Consider the following 5,055-nt stretch of genomic DNA (forward strand, 5'->3'; position numbering starts at 1 on the left):
CACGTGTCATCCGCCAGACGAAGGTCCCGAGAGACCACTCACGCTCAATCACCGAGGCACGCTTGCAAAATCATGTGGGATCACGTCGTCTGCATGAGGGGAATATTCCCCCCAGAAGGTGGACGTATTCGAGTGGGACTCTAAGAGGGAAGAAGGGGGAAAACCCTAAACCCGGAGGGCTATATAAGAAGGCACGGAAGAAAGAGGGAGGTAAGCTCTGATACCCTCACCATTACTCCCTTATTGAACTGTGCGGCCGACCCTGACTTGAGCGTCGGAGGACTAACCCCGGACTAAGTTCCGGGCCTCCGTCGTCTGTGTTTGTGTAGGTTGGACTAGCGGGGTTTTTTGGCAGCAAAAACGAGGAAGTGTTATTGCATTGAATTGAGATTCACTTGGGTCACGGAGAATTTGTTCATTTTGTTAATGAAATCCCTTTCATTGCTTCTGGTCTTGAACACCTTCATCCAATGCGGTTCTCTATAAAGATATATTTTTCTTTTGATAGAAACATCGCCAGAATCCAAGGGAGTGAAACAGGAAAGAGAAAACACACTAACCCATTGTTGCTGCCAAAAAACCCCGCTAGTCCAACCTACACAAACACAGACGACGGAGGCCCGGAACTTAGTCCGGGGTTAGTCCTCCGACGCTCAAGTCAGGGTCGGCCGCACAGTTCAATAAGGGAGTAATGGTGAGGGTATCAGAGCTTACCTCCCTCTTTCTTCCATGCCTTCTTATATAGCCCTCCAGGTTTAAGGTTTTCCCCCTTCTTCCCTCTTAGAGTCCCACTCGAATACGTCCACCTTCTGAGGGGAATATTCCCCTCATGCAGATGACGTGATCCCGCATGATTTTGCAAGCGTGCCTCGGTGATTGAGCGTGAGTGGTCTCTCGGGACCTTCGTCTGGCGGATGACACGTGTCTCAGAGACGACACGTGTCATTGCCCCCACCGAGAGGCTATTTTGGCTATATCAGGAGCCCCCTTACTTCCACTAGGAGCTTCTTCCTGTGGGAGTAACCATCTTCTTTGGTTGACTTGTTCCTTCGGCCTTGGCATTACCAGTGACCAAGGCTTGGGGTCGACCGAGAGAAAGACCTTCGGCCGCTTCGGATCGGCGTTACTGAGCCCCCTGTTGAAGGTGGGACCTTCGGTCAGCTCCGTTCGGCTTTACCGAGCCCCCTGACTGAAGGAGTGACCCTCGGTCAGGTCTGTTCGGCTTTAGCCGAACTCCCAACCGAAGGAGGGACCCTCGGTCGGGTCCGTTTGGCTTTGACCGAACTCCCAACCGAAGGAGGGACCCTCGGTCGGGTCCGTTCGGCTTTGGCCGAACTCCCAACCGAAGGAGGGACCCTCGGTCGGGTCCGTTCGGCTTTGGCCGAACTCCCAACCGAAGGAGGGACCCTCGGTCGGGTCCGTTCGGCTTTGGCCGAACTCCCAACGGAAGGAGGGACCCTCGGTCAGGTCCGTTCGGCTTTGGCCGAACTCCCAACCGAAGGAGGGACCCTCGGTCAGGTCCGTTCGGCTTTGGCCGAACTCCCAACCGAAGGAGGGACCCTCGGTCAGGTCCGTTCGGCTTTGGCCGAACTCCCAACCGAAGGAGGGACCCTCGGTCAGGTCCGTTCGGCTTTGGCCGAACTCCCAACCGAAGGTGAGACCGTCTGCTAGGTCCGTTCGGGCGCAAACCTCGAGGCTTCGTACCCTGACGTGGCGGTGCCATTAATGCTCGGGAAGTCGTACCGCCATTCCCCCATCTATATAGTGTGGGGGGCCATTTGTGGGGCAACCTTTCTTTTTTCCCTTCGGAGAGCTCACCTTCGGCCTCGGATCCCCTTCTAGCCTTCGTCCTCTTCTTCCCTAGCTTAGCAACAAGTAAGTGATGTCTTCCTCGTCGGGCTACAGCCCATCGTCCCGCGAGAGGTCAAGACCAAGACGTAGGTATAGGAGTCCTGGGGAAGTCCGAGGGATGTCCTCGGATTCCACCGACTCTCCCTCCTCCCGCGACTCATCGTCCGCGGCCTCACCGTCGGGGTCCATGGGTGGCTCCAACGGTGAGGAGTTCAGGGAGAGGGTGCTCGACGCCCGAGCCCAGACCCAGGAGCCCCTGGAAGTTGAGGCCCTCAGGATCGTCTCCACGATGGACGAACCAGAACTGGAGGAGCTGAGGGCCTCCTTCGGTGTTTCGGATGCTTTCGAGCTCCGTCTGCCCAGACCTTCTGACCGAGCCAGCTATCGGAACCCCGAGGAGCTGTGCCTGTACAAGGAGGCCTTCAAGGCAGGCCTTCGGCTGCCCCTCCACCCCTTCTTTACCAAAGTGTTTCGGCACTATGGGGTAAGCCCGACCCAGCTAACGCCGAACGGGTGGCGACAAGCGTTAAGCTTCGTCATCTTCTTCGTTCGGCACAAGAGGCCCCTCTCCCTTCAACTTTTCATCAACTGCTTTCTTCTTCAGGCCTGCAAGGGACTTACGGGCTGGTACTATTTTTGCCCCCGAAAGGACCTTCGGCTCCTGAAGGGTTACCCGACTTCCATCCACGGATGGAAGGAAAAGTATTTCTTTGTGAAGTCGACCGAGGGGGTGCCCTTCGGCACGGTCTGGGGCATCCCGGACCTTAGGGATGTGAACTCCGCCCCTGCCCTATTCGGGGCAGACGCGGAGTCGTTGGCGATGGCGAGGCGGCAGGAAGGCTGTTCTCCAGTCGAGGCCGACTGCCTCAAGTCCGACGCCATCCTCTTCAAGTTCGGGCTTAGCCCGGGTGAGTTAGGCTAGCCTCCGTCTGCTTCCTTCGAGTGTCGGTCCTTCGTACTAATACTCTTGCTTCTTCTTGCAGTGCAAGTTACCAGAGCCGAGGCTAAGGCCGCCGCCGCTGCAAGACAGGCAAAGATAAAGGAAGCCAAGGCACGTGACGCCCCCCAACAGCCGAAGTCCAAGAGGAAGGAAAAGACGGGACCGTCCTCCGAGACCCCGAAGAAGAGGCCCAGGGTGGAGGGGTCGACTGCCGAGGCTGTCCAAGCCCTTGCTGCTCCTGGCAGAGACGGACCTGCTCAAGACCCTTCATCCGCCGCTGCCTCCCGAGGCCCGAAGGTCTCGTCGACGAGGGCTGAGGTGGGGTTCGTCCCACAATGGTCGGTGAAGGAAGACGACACTCTGGCCGTCGGACGGGTTGCCAGAGAGTTGGTGATGAAGGGGAGTCTTCCCCGAGATGCCACCGAAGCCCAGAAGCAAGGGACGGCGGCACTGATCACCTCCGCGTGCATCTACATGGCGGGGGTAAGCTTCGGTCCTCCTGCCCCTTTTTTACTTGTACTATATATTTTTTTTCATTCTGACCTTCGGTGCTTCGTGCAGGCTCAGAACCAGATGGGTCAGCTGGCGGCTCGAGCCGAGGCCATGTGTCGGGAGCTTGAAGTCAGCGAGAGGGAGAAGGTCTCCCTAGACAACGAGCGCACCACCCTCCTCGAGAAGGTGGAGCACCTGGAGAGGGACCTAGCCCTCGAGCGCCGAGAGTGCGATCGGAAGCTCTCGGAGTTGAAGTCACAAGTGAGGGCCCGCATTCAGGAAGCCGAGGCCCGAGGGGTCGAGAAGTATCGGTCCTCCGAGGCCTTCAGGGAGGAGATCAAGAACGCCATCGCCCCGGGGTACACAATGGGCGCTACCGAGGTCCGAGATTGGGTCCTCGGGCGCTACCCCGGGGTTTCCTTCGCAGACAGCGGCCTCATCTTTGAGGACGACGATGTGGAGGCGGTGCCATCGGCCACCGAGGTTGCAGACGCCGACGGTGGAGGCTGCAGCGAGGAAGGCGAGGTCCAGCTGCATAGGGAAGTCCCTCCGACCCCTGGTCGTGGAGGTTCGGACCAGGAGGCACTCCCCGCCGAAGACGAGGCCGCGAACCCGACGGACGCTCCTTGAGGTCGCCTCGGCTCTCAGCGCAGACTACCCCCTTCTTGTTATGTAACTAGCCTTCGGGCCTTAAATGTAATCTTTGCCTTCGGGCTTCGTATGTAATCCTTGCCTTTGGGCTTTATGAATGCAATCGTTCTTTTTCCAACTCCTGTCCATTTAATGATCTTTGATTCGTAAATAATTGCAGAGGGCCGAAACCCTAGTTGACCTTCTTAGGCGCATGGCCCCGAGACTTGGCCGAGGGTCGACCTGTTAGTAAGTCAGACGAAGGCCGACCCTGTTATCACTAGCAATATTTTACAAGTGTTTTCCCTCTCGGCTCGAGCCGAAGGGTTTGCTAGACGCATGAATTGGCCGAAGGTGGACCATTCGATAGTCAATCAAGCAATCCAAGTGTTTTGCCTTCGGCTCCAGCCGAAGGGTTCACCGAAGGTCGACCCTTCAATAGTCAATCACCAAGCAATCCACCGTGTGTACCCTCGGCTCCCGCCGAAGGGTCTATTAGATGCTAGGTCTTCACCGAGGGCCGACCTGCTAGTAAGTCGGACGAAGGTCGAGGGGTTCACCGAAGGTCGACCGTCCAATAGTCAGGATCACCAAGCAATACACCAAGTATTTTGCTTTCGGCTCAGGCCGAAAGGTTCACCGAAGGTCGACCGTCCGATAGTCAGAATCACCAAGTGTACCCTCGGCTCCAGCCGAGGGGTCTGTTAGATGCTAGCCTTCGGTCAGGTATGTTCGGCTATGGCCGAACTCCGAGCCGAAGGGGTGATTCGGCCGGGTCAACCTAGAGGTACAGTGGAGAATTCTCAGTTGCCGTAAACCAGCTCTCGTATTATCCATAAAATCTTGCGGATTTCAAGATGAATTACAACTTAAAGGTTCAAAAGGACAATAATTGCAAAGAATGACAGACGGAAAAATTTATACAATAATTGCAAAGAATGACGGAAAAATTTATAGATGACGAGTGCGTGCCCGCCACTTTACTACTGGTGGAATTTTCTTAGATTATCGGAGTTCCACGATCGGGGTACCCTTACTCCCCCCGTAGTCTCTAGGTGATAGGACCCTGGTCGTATTACCTTCGAGACTCTGTAGGGACCTTCCCAGTTTGGATCTAGCTTCCCTTGATGCCTTGGGTCCGA

This window comes from Macadamia integrifolia, unplaced genomic scaffold (assembly GCF_013358625.1).
Source record: "Macadamia integrifolia cultivar HAES 741 unplaced genomic scaffold, SCU_Mint_v3 scaffold2741, whole genome shotgun sequence".
NCBI lineage: Eukaryota > Viridiplantae > Streptophyta > Magnoliopsida > Proteales > Proteaceae > Macadamia > Macadamia integrifolia.